Source organism: Choloepus didactylus, chromosome 2 (genome assembly GCF_015220235.1).
Source record: "Choloepus didactylus isolate mChoDid1 chromosome 2, mChoDid1.pri, whole genome shotgun sequence".
NCBI classification, from domain to species: domain Eukaryota; kingdom Metazoa; phylum Chordata; class Mammalia; order Pilosa; family Megalonychidae; genus Choloepus; species Choloepus didactylus.
In genome coordinates, this window is record NC_051308.1 from 241,782,155 (window position 1) to 241,797,136 (window position 14,982).

At 36.6% G+C, this 14,982-nt stretch overlaps 1 protein-coding gene across 1 annotated transcript in view; it reads right to left on the reverse strand.

Moving 5' to 3' along the window:
* RERE (arginine-glutamic acid dipeptide repeats) overlaps positions 1-14,982 on the reverse strand; it is a 771,648-nt gene that overhangs the window by 657,085 nt on the left and 99,581 nt on the right. The gene's annotated exons all lie outside the window — the stretch shown is intronic.

Consider the following 14,982-nt stretch of genomic DNA (forward strand, 5'->3'; position numbering starts at 1 on the left):
CACACTTCTGATTTTCTAACCAGCTATATCCAGACACATGGCAGAGCCTGAAGAGGATTTTTTTTCCTGCAGACCATTTAAAAATTGCTGGTTTACACTGAGTTGGAAAAAAGCTGATGAGAATAACCAAATTGCTCTGTTAGGAATTCACATTGTACCTCGCCTTTTGGGGTTTTTAATTGCTTTAACAACACTTGCTTGCAATTCTCTTGACACTTATATTCTATCATTCTTGTCTTGCATCCTCTGCTAATCATATGTACCCTACTCTGCACCTTCCAGTTACCCCAGTCTTTCGATTCCTCCCAGGTACCAAGATTTCTACCTCAGGCTTCCAACACTGCTTATTCCACTACAGCATAAAATAATCTTGCTGCTGCCACCCTCCTCCCACTGCCCCCTCCCCACAAGCCCCATCCCCACACAAAACCCATTCCCTTCAGATCTCAGGTCCAAGTATCACTTCTTCAGAGAAGCCTTCCTGAGGCCCCATTCTAGGTCACGTTCATTGTTATAAGGTCTCACAGAACTGTGCTCCTTTCCAGTGAGAGCATTTATCTCAGTCTGAATTCAGCTGCTGTATTTTCTGATTAATATCCATAGTTCCCTCTAGACAGTGAGTTCCGTTAGAGAAGGTTGTATATGTTTGTTCATCATCAAATACTGGTGTCAAACACGTAACTCTGTGGAATGAATAAGTGAATTCAGGCAAAAAACCCTGTTTTACTCATCTTTGTCTTCTCCGCACAGTTCTGACACAAAGAAGCCTCTCTCAAATAAATCACATCTATATAAATAAATAGCGTATCTTTTATTAACTTCTAAAGTCTAGTAAAAGGAAGATTTTTACTTTCAGAGATGCAAGTAAATGTCCAGTGGTAATTCAGGAAAACCACCGAGACCCTAGCCAGGATCCTATTCACAAGCTACACTTTCTTTTAAAAGAGTTATGAGGAACAGAAGTCATCATTAATTTATTCAAGTTCTTCCTACTTACCTGGCATTTAAATATGCAAACAGCAGCAATGCAAACAGCAGCAGGTAAAGTGGATAGTTTATTAAGTCTTGTACATACACATAGAGCAATATAAAAAGAATATAAAAATTTGAAAGCGTACTGTATCTCTGAAAGCAAATGTAACAGCAAATCCTTGTTGTAAGGGAGGGGGGAGTGAGGGATATCCTCATCTTCCTTTACAATGAACTTTTTAGTTCGTTTTTTCCTCTCTAAATAAACACCTTGTTTCCCTCAGATGGAAACCAGCACAAGAAACACTTTTGACCTTAAGGACTCCAGTCAGTGGAGAAAGACCATTCTGAAACTGCCCCCCCACCCCCAACTCTTCAAAGTAAAGAGTTCTATTCAAACCCATTAGTGTGAATTTGTAAATTAAGAGATCTGTAGATGAGAAAGGCTCTTTAAAACAATACCAACAATTTCTCAAATGTTTTGCACATGAGCACATGAAAAGTGAAAGAATAATCGAGATGAATGAAAAAATACTAATTTATCTCCACCATCCCCCAACCCCCCAAAAAAGATATTAAGCCTCATTATCACGAGCATTTCATACGACACTGTTTGGATGCTACCTGATCTCTCTCCCCTTGTCTGTCATTACTTCTTTTTGTCCTCCGCTCCATTCCACATAAATTCCAGCTCCTCGTTTCATAACACCCTTCATTTATCAAAACAACCCTGTCAAGTTGAGTACTATTAACAGATAATGAGAGCAGACAACAGATGTGGTTAGAAGCAAAGCACTCCAGATTCTACAGGCCTAAGCATGCAGACAAGTAAGCTGACATCTGACTTTACCCTAAGTTATAATTAAATAGAAAGACTAGTTAAACTAACATTACGCTATGACTAGGAACAGTACACAGGGAAAATGTAAAGTGTAGCTGAATCGGGCCCAGGTTATTCCAGACACTGAACAACAACCACCTTGCATTTACTCTCTCCACCACGCTGCTTCTATTACAGCAAGGAAGACCCTTGACCATATCATTTAAAGATGGCAGTTTTAGACTACTCCTCAAGACCAACAAAGGGAGAGGAATTTGCATTTTTACATGACAGTTTAAAGAGCAGCATTCATCCAATAAAAGTAACTAATGATTTCTGCCAAAATTACAACTACAAAGTTGAGACAATCAACATTCCTTCCTATGGCATTATCTAGTATGATCATTCAGATCAAGTAACTTAGCTAACCCCAGTGTCAAAACGCCAAAAGAAAACCAAAGTCAAATAATAGTGCTGGTTAGCTATATTTGCATAATATGCTAAGGTGGGAAGGTTTTGTATTACTACATGGAATATGGAGTTATAACTTTAAGCAATCCATTTGCTTCATTCGCTTTACAAATGCACCAAAATGGCACAACAAAAACTCTAGAATTTTCAAAATGAAAAAGAAAAAAATTTTTTGAAGTTCTTTTAGATTTTTATTTAATTTTGTATGTTCCTAGAGAAAATCCAAACAATTTCACAATATATTAAAGTGTATCTATCCATCCTTTCTTCTAGAATATACATATGCAAACATACACACATACATTAAGAACATGGATGTTCATTTATGAGGGGTTCATTCTGTTGATTTTTATTTCATAAAAATGAAATCCTACTACCCATGCTATATGGCAAATTTGCTTCTCTCACTTTACAGCAGACCACTAACATCTAATTCCTTTTTATAGCTGCACAGAATTCTACAGTGTGGAAGTACTGTAATTAGTAAGTCCCTAATTGAGGTTGTTTCCACATTTCTTTGGCTCTTACAAACATTGCTGCAACAAATTTCTTGTGTCTTTGTGCATATATGTGAGTATTTCTATAAACAGTGTAGGAATGTCTAGTTCAATGGATATGCACTATTTGGTCAGAGAGATGCAATAAAATTTGCCCTCCAAAAAGCTAGACCAAATTACACTCTTACCAACAGTATGTCCTATCCCCACACTCTCCCTCTGGTTATTCATTAGGTTTTGGATTATGTACCCTCCTGATCCACCTTTCTGGCCATTCGCTATTCTTTCAATGACTCCTCTTGAATATAGTTAGTCAATATCTAGCCTCTTTTAATCACACTGGAATCTCTTATGAGTGAGATTTACTCTCAAGCTCTGTGCAACTGATTCCAAACTTTTATTTTTCCAGCCCAGGGCTTGCTTCTAACAGGCTCACGTTTTTAAATGCCCTCAGGGTTCCACCACAAAGGTATTCCACAGACATTCTCAAATCATCCTAAACCAATCAAAATATTCTTTCCCCATATGTCCTGGTTTCCCCAACACAACTCCAGGATACTCTGGTGGCTTGGTGAAAGTATTAATAGGATGCCTTTTCTTTCTTAAAGAAATCATAACATACATCCTAAAATCTAGGTGAAATCAGAACCAGCACATTTAACATGAAGTATACCAAAATATTTCTTGGCTTTTAGCACTACTGACTCTGATTATTTTATTTTAATAGTAGGTAACTATTATCTAATCCATAGTTCACAAGTCGGAAACACAAAAAAAGGTCAGGCACTTATGCTAGTATGAATTAAGAAAATAATTTTCCTAATTACCTATCCATTTGTTTGTCAAATCAACTTCCATTCAGTCAACACTTAATGATCTACTAACACATGTATTTCTATGTAGGTAAAGGTGCTGAAGGACAAAAAGATAAAATCTTAAATCAATTAGGTTGGTAAAGAAGATAACATCCATAGAAAAAGATTTACACAGAGAACAATGAACACATATCTTGCAATAATTAGATAAATATTTCATGAATATCAGGGCAGAAGTGAGTTTTCATTCCCTTTAGTGACATAATCTTAAAATATTTACTTTTATATTTAGCAATAAAATTTAAGAGTTAATTTCAACCAAATGCAAACTGTTGAAATCCACATAATATATACTCTTGAAAAGTAATTAGAACATCAGATTAAAAAATAAGGCCAAGTTGACCTTTAGTAAAACTATAAACAGCATATGCTTCAAAATTAAATATGAAAGTACAGTAAGGATGGACACTAACCACAACTGTGAATTCTGACATCTCCCAACACAGCCTAAAACTGTGTTTATCACTATATTTAAGAGTGATAAACAGCTAAGAGATATTTAAACTGGCATATAATAATAGAAAATAACCCAATTTGAAGCATCAAATCTCGCTTTTACAGGAACAGACAAGAAAAGCACTAAATCTGGGTCTGCACTTACAAGAAAACTCTTCTTATATAATAAGCCAATCAGAGGTCAGGCCTGGAGATTTTAGTTTTTGAAGTGTGCAGCCCCTCATGGATATAGGAGGTAAAATAAGCCTTAAAGGAACTGAAAGAGAAGGGATAAGATAGGGCAGGAGAGAGAGAGAGAGAAAGAAACTTGACCAAAAACAGTATGGCTTTAAACATTTAGTACATTTTCATCTCTATTTCAAAACTCACTAGAGATGTCAGATTGTATAATTGAGTTACAGTAAAATGCTATTTTGAAAGGGCAAAAATACAATTAAGAAGAGACATTTCTTATTTGGAAAAGTATTACAGGTTAAAAAACAGAGATTTGTGGAAGAAAGAGCTTGGGGATTCCAGACAATGATGGGATGTTTAGAATGAGGCCATCACATATTCTGAGCTGACAATACAAACTGTGATAAAATAATTGAGGATACCCAGCCAAGTTTATTGGAAAGAAGCTTAGTAACATAACTCAAAACCCCAAATGGAATTATTATACCAAGAATTCAAAATATTACCCAGGCAAACAGCTACCTGTACAACCAAAATAATGCATACAAATCTGAAACACTGGTTCACCTTTTACTTTTTATCCTGATGTACGTTTTCCTTAATAATATGCCTCCACTAAACTTTTTTTTTAAATCACATACATCTACTTAAGGAAAAATACAAATTTAGCTGCTTTGAAACATTAAATGAGTACCATGTGACAGTTTCAACATCACAGGTAGCATTACTTATCCAGTACATTTCTGTCTGAAAACTAATTACTTCTCTACAGAACAATGTACTTTTACTTCAGAAGAATCTAGTTCAAAATAGGTACTCAAACATGGAATACACTGGATAAAACAAAAATCAAAAGCAGTTTTCAACACATGATGCATATCTTTTCTTTGGGGAAAGGGGATTAGAAATAAGTGAGGCTATCATGAAGACAAATGCTAAACAGCCATTTTGGATTTTAATTTTAACTGACTAGGAAAAGCAAGTATCTGGGTGTTCTGGTTTGCTAATGCTGCCATTTGCAAAATACCAGAAATGGACTGGCTTTTACAAAGCGGTCTATTTGGTTACAAAGTTACAGTCCTAAGGCCATAAAATGTCCAAGCCATGGCATCAACATGTATACGTTCACCCAAAGAAGGCCAATGGTGTCCGAAAACATCTGTTAGGGAGGAAGGCTCACGGCTGGCGTCTGCTCTGGCATTCTGGTTTCAAAATGGCTTTCTCCAGGATGTTTCTAGGCTGCAGCTCTTCCTCAGAATGTCACTCTCAGTTGCTCTCTCTTGGCTGAAGCTTCGAGCTCCTTCTGTCCGAGCTTTTACAGAACTCCAGTGAACTAATCAAAGCCTATACTGAATGGGCGGGGCCACACCTCCAAGGAAATTATCTAATCAGAGCTATCACCTACAGTTGGGTGAGTCACATCTCCATGGAAATAATCAATAGTTTCCAACATAATCAACACTAATACATCTGCCCCCACAAGACTGCATCAAAGAACATGGTGTTTTGGGGGACATAATACATCTAAACTGGCACACTGGGCTATAGGAAACACAACTTAGTACAAAAGAAGCCATGCGCTAATTTCTAATATTTACATCTTTTAAATTAAATCTAACAAAATCTAAACACTGATCATCCCTCCAATCTTCAGAACTCTACAATGAAAACTATGACAACCCTACAGCAGGCTCTGTGGTATGTTCAAATTATTATAATGTATATCATGTCTCATAAGTGAAAGGACATGATGCTTCCTTTACAATCTTTCCAGAATAGGGCAGGTCCTTTAATGTGAGATTTTCCTGACATTCCAATTGCAGCAGACGCTGAACAACAGAGACACATTAAAAGCTGACCTGGCTCTATTACCTTTTATTGAAGGGCTATCAAAGATCACAAATGAATCCAGCTGTTTACATTTTTTGATGCATTAATCACTATCATACCAAGGGCTTTAGAAAAATTCAACAATTTTCTTGTGTGTGTCTTTTTTTAATGACAATAACCACTGGATATAACCATAACTATATTGGGCTTTTTCTGAGGAAAGTCAGAAAAGCTTTAAAAACAGGAAGTCAGTGCTTTAAGGTTGAGGAAATGTTTAACAGTCTAAGGCTTTATAGTTGCAGTTTGCAGTTAGGTGTTATGGAGAACTGCAGTTTAGTCTTTCCAGCCAAAGATTAATGTGGCAGGTGGGGGTGGGGGGGTTATGCCCAAACAATTAAAAAGGCAAATTATCATAAAATAAGGCTTGTTATAAAGTATGAATTATAAATCTTCCCAGATTCCCCTTACCATTAAATAGGAGCAAATTTATTGTGCATTTAAGTTTAGGAGGAGCAACAGTTTATCTTTTGTAAGAATTTATAAAAGCAAAAGAAAAGACATAGTAACCAATGCTAAACAGCCTCCTAGCAACAATTAGCAGTTGGATTAAGAATTTATTCTGGCCATTTTACATGTGTTTTCTATTGACTACCTCATTTTAAATCATTATACTAATGTCAAATCATTATAATCAAATGTTAGAATGGCAATCTTTCTTGAATGCAAATTCCTGTTAACCAAATCAATGCAGATAACCAAAAACAATTTGTCCCCAACAAAATGGTGATTTCTGCTTTTAAAAGGGTATTTTTAAAAGACAATTAAAAATTCTGCTAGAGTGTAAAACAAATTCATATCATATTCAACATTTAAGGTATAACTTTATTTCAAAAAATCCAATTTAATGATTCTATCCTTTACCTATTTATCCTTTGCTTACGTAGGCAATTAAAAGAATTGGCTTTATCATTTGTGGACTCCATTTTATATGTGTATTATGAAAACTTCAAGCCTAAAAGTCCAAATATTGTAATACACGTTTCACATCAATTTAAAGTCCATTTAGCTCCCAAGAAGTACTATTTAGAAAATAACAATATCAAAATAAACTGCTTTAAAATATAAACACAAAGGGCTATTACCAGAGAAGTCTGTCATTTAACCCAAGGTATGTCAAGAAGAGAAACAAACACCAGTGATTTTTTATTGATAGTTAGTTATTTTTTAAATTTCTAATGTTTATATGGTGAATTAACTTGTGTACCCCAGTTTGGACATCTCCTTGGTCATGGCCCACATTATGATGGGTATGGAACCATTGTAAAAACGATCTCTTGATTACTTCAGTTAAAGTGAAGCCCAACTGACTCAAGTAGGGCTTTAATCTGGATTACTGGAGTCCTTCATAAAAAGAATGAAATCAGATATGTATAGAGAAAGCCATGTGGAGCAGCCGCAAGTCAATGCAACTTAACAGAACCCAGTATCTGGAGAAGAAAAGAGAAAACGCTGCCATGTGTATTGCCATGTGACAGAAAAGCCAAGGACCAAACATCACCAGCAGCCAGTCCCAGAATGCCACAGTCTTCAGGGAGGAAAACATAACTTTGCTGATGCCTCAATATCAGACTTCTCCTAGACTCAAAACCATGAGCCAATAAATTCCCATTAAGCCAACCCATTATATGATATTTATTTTAGTTTACCTCCCCAATATTCCTTCAAGAGATTTAACTATCTTTCTTCAACATAGGGGAGAAAATGACATTTCATCAACCAACTGGGTGTCCTTAACTTTCAGAAGGCACTGCTCTAATAACAACCAACCCTCAAAGCTCCCACTGGTTTACAGTTTAGTGTCCACTCTTAAATTAGGCTCAGGTTCTTGTCTGGAAGTTGAAAAGAAAATAGAGCAATGTCTTTAAATTTCTGAAGAAAAATAGTCTCCAACCTAAAATTTTATACCTAGCCAAACTTTGAATCAAATAGGAGTGTAAAATAAAGACGTTCCCAGACATGCATAGCCTCCAAGCATTTACTTCCCAAAAGGACCCTTCCACGGGAAGTTACTCCACAAATTAAGAGAAGAAACCAAACAAGAACCCATGAAAAATGACCTCTAACAAAGAAGTGAGGCTAAGGGGATGGCCAGGGCGACATGAAGGCGAAGACTCATTCCAACAGGTAGGTAGCAGGTATAGACATTAACTCAGGACAAGTGCTTCCATGAAGGAAACTATCAAGTGATCTAAAGATTACCTGATATTTCACCACCACATTGAGAGGAGTTTCACATAGATCTAGAGAATGTGAAGCTGAATTAGAGATAGGAACCAGAAAAAACTAAGGTAACAAAGAGACAATTATTAACTCCAGAAAAGAAACCAAAGAAGCTGTACAAGAAAGGGAATTAAATTATAATAAAAATACATGGCTCAGCTATGACAATATATATATTGCCACACTAACATAAACATTCAACATCGATTTAACCACAAACCATGATTAACAACATGGGGAAGATGGAAAAGGAGGAAGCAGGTGATATAAAAAAGGCTAAATTCTCATCTATCATTGGATGAAGTCCACAAATAATGTCTAAACTAGAAAATAAAAACACAAGTACATCCTTTAGCAAAACAGAGGTAACAAAAGAAACGGCTTAAAAAGAACTTTTTAATGGTTGTCTCTGCAAAGTGAGACTCCAGGATGGGAGATATGGAACAGGAAACCATTATTTAAAAAAAAAAGAAAACACCATTTGATTTTTTAAGTCCATGCACATATATTACACAGATAAAATTAAATACAAATTAACAAAAAGATTGCTGAAAGACCTTAGTTGCTACTTTTGAAAAACTGACACATTCATTAGCATTTTATGGAGTGCTTTGGTCACCTGGAGAAGAGAGTTGTTAAACTTCAGAATTTAAAGAAAAAAAAGAAAAAATCTGTTCTTAAGCCAAAGAAGCAATCAATCATTTTAAGATGCAGGCTGCAGAACTGAAATTTATTTTTCTTCATAGGGCAGGCTGTACTTCATTTTGCCACGTGCTGGCAAGTCTCTTGAAATTTAGCCACTCCATAACAATAATATCAAATTTAAAAAAAAGGGAAACACTATAGAAACAATCAGAAGAAATTAAAAAATAAGTGATATAACAACCAAACTCAAGTCACTATAATTTAGTATGTGTAACTGCCAAACATATTACTAACTGAAGTAACAGTTATCAAAAGATAAATGCTATAAAGCTAAAGTACAACTTTATCATACAGCTTCAAACAACATGAAGCAATTTTTAGCCTCTTACTCATTTGTTTATTCACTGTTAAATTCCATAATCAGCTAAAGATTTTTTTTTTAAGGAATAAAATGGATAAAACAAAGGAAAGTCAAGGATGTTTTCAAATGCTAGTTAGATAGAGGCAAAATTACAAGCTAATCAATAGATTAACAGTGGTATTTTTCAAATTATCTCCCAAACACAACACCCTATGATTAATACTGCTGAACTTTAACACCACAATTTTGTTAATAAAAAGTGTTCTTGTACACTTCACAAGTTCTTTAATAATCCTCTAAGAAGACCTAAATTAAAGTCTGGCAAGCAGTTTCTCATGAAACAAAATTTGCCTCTAGATGTTAAAACTAAATGTGACAAGTGGCAAATTAAGATGTAGAAAAACACTTAAAAGGTTATGCTTTTAAAGGATTCAATGACTCAAAAAGAGGTACCATTAAGCAGTGGCAAAACAAATACTGGGATACCTATTTCATTTGCAATCTGCTACGTTTCAGATGGATAATTTTATGATGACCAAGAGCTATTAGGATAAACTTTGAAAGGGGAAAGACATACACTCCCTAGAGATTTCCATTAGAAGACCAGAATGGATCCCACTTGCAGCATTAAAAGTGATGAAAAAGGTCCAATAATTCACAGAGAAACTGCCACTGTGCCGACAATGTGTATGTTTAGTGTCCAAGGCAATAGACCTGTGCACTGCAAATGGTGATCTAAGAGTCAATTAAGCAGTGGGAAAGGGCTTTCAGCAAAAATTTAAACTAAAAACAAACCATTTACAGGAGTATAAGAAAAGCTGGCTAAACTCAAATCAAAGTCTGTGTTTCCAGTTCTGACACAGTAAATACAGTTAAGATGGTTAGCACACAAGACCAGAAATGCATGCAGTATCAAGAAACATTTATCAATAGTATCCTTGTTATAGCCTCCATTTCTTTGCTTAGGGAAATGTGCATGAAGAAAGAGAACAGTGAATTTACTTTAGGGAATATATTACTAAGCCTTTTGTATAAATTCTTAGAATTATAAATTCTAACGCTGTTAGATTTCTAGAATTTTACAGATTTTCCTTTAAAAATAAAGTCATGAAACTATTCTATATGCTACTGTAATAGTGGATACATGACATTATGCATTTGTTAAAATTCATAGAAATATACAACCCAAGGATTGAACCCTAATATAAATCACAGACTTCAGTTAATAATAATGTTATCAATATTGGTCCATCAATTGTAATGAATGTATCACACTAATGCAAGATGTTAATAACAGGGAAATCTCTGGAGAGGAGGGGTGTGAGGGAACTCGCTGTATTTTCTGTACAATTATTTCTGAAAAAAAAACTTCACTTTTTAGAGCAGTTAAGTTTAAAAAAATACGTTAAAAATAATAATATCAGATGAGAACTAGAACCTCCCCTTGCTATTTATTTAGTCCCCACCAGCTTGAGGCAGTGCCTGAAACCAACCAAAAGCAAACTAGACAAGCAAAGGCAGAAATGTGTTACATTTCTTGGGGGAAAAAAAAAATTGTGCAACATATAAGTCACTGGCCTCTGTCCCCAAACAATGCACTAGTCAGTTGAAAATTTTTTTTTTTTTTTTTAAGTTCTGGAGATAAAACTTTTGGTTAATTTCACCCATAGCGCAGTTTAGTTCTTTATATTTTTCCAGATTATTTTAAGTCGTGAGTGATGTTCTCCTTATCTGGTGCTTTAAGAGCAGATGGCACCATTTAATTCCTGCCTCTGAATAAGCCTCCCAGTCTTTGGGCAATTTAGAGCCTAGAGGGCTAAGGGGCTCCAGCTCTCAAGTCAGATGGCTGGGATTAAATCCTAGCTCTACAATTTACTAACTCCGTAACCTTGGGCAAGTCCCCATATGCTCATCTGTAAAATGTGATTAATAGTAGTACCTACTAAATAAGGTTATCAGGAGGATGAAATAAAATAGTTCAAATAATGCCCGGAGTGGAGTGCCTGACCCACAGGAAGTGCACAGTGAATGTTAGTATTATTAGTATTGTAATCACAGACTCTGTCATGGACTCATTATAAGAATCTGATTAAAACAATCAACCAAGGCCTAAATCGCCCCATCAGTGAGTTAGTAATTCATTATTTGTCTACAAAACACATCACTCTGTAAAAAAAAAATAAAAAAATAAAAAGTGGGGGCAAGGAGAAGCAGCATTTTGCTTTTCACTATTATACCACCCCTGCTGCATTATTTATATGAAAAGAGGAGGCGTGTGTCTGGACAGATGCTCAACTGGGTCCAGCCTGCAGAGCGTCTATCATGACAGACAATGCCTGCTCCACAACAAACTCCCTCCCTGTCTTTTCCCTCTCCTTCACCATTCACCCGCACCGGGGAGAGAACAGCAGAGCTGGGGAGAGAACAGCAGAGCTGTGCAGAGCCAGGCAATGTCAAAATGCTATTATCTATGCATTCTGGCTGAAATATTTGATTAAATGAAGTGATCCATCACTAAATGATTCTTTTTACTCCCATTTATGCCCTTAAAATATTATCACATATCCAAAGAGGCCCAAGATATAGGAGAGGCATGTGCACACACACACACACAATCAAGGGAGGAGAGCACAAGCAGATTTCCAATAGACACCCCAGTACATTTTTAATAAAGTATAACTAAAAAAATTATTGAAGTAACACCAATTTACAGAACACTAACATAAGAACAAATGATGGAGATTTTCCATCCGTTTTACTCAAGTTAGAGGAGGCATATTTCTATCAAAGACAGTTCCTATAGAGTCACAAGCACCGAATTCAAAATAACTTTCCTCGTTTCTATTTTCTCTGGAGTATTAAAAGTAGTACTTCTTAACTTAATAGATCAAAAACTGCCATTTTTTCCAAAACACTTAATTGATTTAAATGCTCACAGTGTCTACTACCACCCACAGAGAGTTAACCATCTCCTCGATGCCACCTCTCTCCCCTCCACATAGCACTACTGAGGCATTTCTCACAGACTTAAAATTATCTTCTTACAAATTGGTCTCCAGTGTCGCATGGAGCTCATTCAAGGTATGGAACACGATTTATTCATTTTCAAATCTTCCTAAATAATGTATGCATTCATTTAAAAAAAACTACTGAGCCTACTATGTACCAGAAACCTTACTCATTCAACAAAAATGCATTAAACAGGGACTGTTCTAAGCATTAGAAACATCTGTGAACAAAGAAGAAGGTGATTTCTGGTCTCATGGAGCTTACATTCAGCAGCAGGAAATAAACAATAACTAACAGATAACAACAAATATATTATACATAATGGTCAAAGGCAGTAAGGGCTAAGGAAAAATTTTAAAGTTGAGCAAGGAGAACTAAGAATGAGCATAGGGTAGGGCCCCAGCTGCTGTATTAAATTGGGTGGTCAAAGCAGGACTCACTGAGAAATGACATTTGAGCAAACCCTTTAACAAAGTGAGGAAGTGAGTAAGAACATTAGGTAGATCTCTAGGGGAAAGCATTTAAAGCAGAGGGAACCACCAGGGCAAAAGGGAAAGAATCAGAGCATGCCAGCTTAAGAAACAGCAAGAAGGCCAGAAGGGCTTGAGCAGAATGGGGGGGGGGGGGGGGGGGAGCAGGAAGGCACTAATAATAGGAGATAAGGTCACAGAAGGCCTCGAAGGCCATTATAGGGGTGTTTCTTTGCACACAACCAAAATATATATAATTGTGCAAAAAAATATAACCAGGACCTACTAAAATTTTAAAATAGAAATGCTAATATTTCTCCTGCATCCCAATGAATCATCTTGCACATATTTGCTCCTTGGAAAAGGAATACCCCACTTTGAAGACTAATTCCCTATGCTGTCGTAGCTTGGACAGTTAACACTGCTAGGAGCAATGCGGTGGGTCTCCTTTTGTTCAGGTTTGCTAATGCTGCCTTTTTGCAAAACAACAGAAATGGATTGGCTTTTATAAAGGAGGTTTATTTGGTTACAAAGTTACAGTCTTAAGGCCATAAAGTGTCCAAGGTAAGTCATCAACAATCGGGTACCTTCCACTGAAGATGCCCAATGGCATCCAGAAAACCTCTGTTAGCTGGGAAGGCATGTGGCTGGTGACTGCTCCAGAGTTCTGGTTTCAAAATGGCTTTCTCCCAGGACATTCCACTCTAGGCTGCAGCTTCTCAAAAATGTCACTCTTAGTTGCTCTTGGGGCATTTGTCCTCTCTTAGCTTCTCTGGATCAAAAGTCTGCTTTCAAAGGCTGTCTCCAAAATGTTGCTCTGTAAGCTGCAGCTCCTCTCTCAGCTCCTGTGCGTTCTTCAAAGTGTCTGTCTTGGCTGTAGCAAGCTCCCTCCTTCGTCTGAGCTTATATGGTGCTCTAGTAAACTAATCAAGGCCCACGCTGAATGGGCAGGGCCACACCTCCATGGAAATTATCTCATCATACTTACCATCTACAATTGGGTGGGTCGCAGCTCCAGGGAATCACTCCATCAAAGAATTACAATCTAAACAACCCTAATATGTCTGACCACACAAGATGGCATCAAAGATAATGGCAGTTTGGGGGACATAATACATTCAAACTGGTACAACTTTCCTAGACAATTCAACACAGTTCTCAGACTTCCCTACAGGCCTTAACAGAAGGTCCCAGGATATGAGAAGGTATGAAATGGAAGGGATATTTTCTCCACCCAAGAGTTTCTTAAAAGTTCTTCTCCTGGAGAGAAAGCATGGCAGAAGGCAAGTACCTCACCTGGGCCAATGGGAATTGACAACTTAGCTTCCTGCCTCATGCCTGCTTTCTCTCTGCTGAAAGGCTGCTGGCCTCTATTAGAAATTTTAATTACAATCTGTCAAATACATTGTCTTTTCTGACTGCTTAAACACATGAGATGGGATTCTCAGTGCTAGTTTATTATCAAAACTCAAAACAATAAATCATCTTATTAATGTAAACCCCTCATCTCTGCATTACTATCAGTGACAGGGAGCCAAATATTCAACGATTACTAAGTGACGATAAACTGCTCTAAAGTTCACAACGAATAATTATTTTAAAATATTAAATAGCAGTGCCAGTGGTATGTACAGAAGGAATAGAAATCATGAGTGTATATACAGTAAATTACTGCTGGTGGAAACAATTCTACGGTGGAAAGCACTAAAGTGTGGGTGTCATGAGGCACAGACTGTCTGTCTTATTTAGCTATTCTTAGCCCTAACATCTGGCACAGTGTTTCCACAAATAATCTGTTGAATAAATGAAAGTGATGGAGCCAGAATTTGAACATGGATCTTTCTATTATAGCTGCACAGTGGATAGCCAGGGTGCTTTTCAGAAATATACTGGCAAGGATTAAAGGATAGGGACCAACAGTACATAGAAAGCTCCCCAGGTGATTTAAATGTGTAGCCATGGTTGCACATCACCACACCATACCACTCCTCCTTCCTAATTAAACAAGTAATCATAGTCATGCGTGACTTGTGTTATGCTGGGCAAAGTACAGTACCTAGAGCCAGGCTTAAGATGGTCTAAAAGCCCTACGGACAACTAATTGACTCTGAAAGACTAAGAAGGA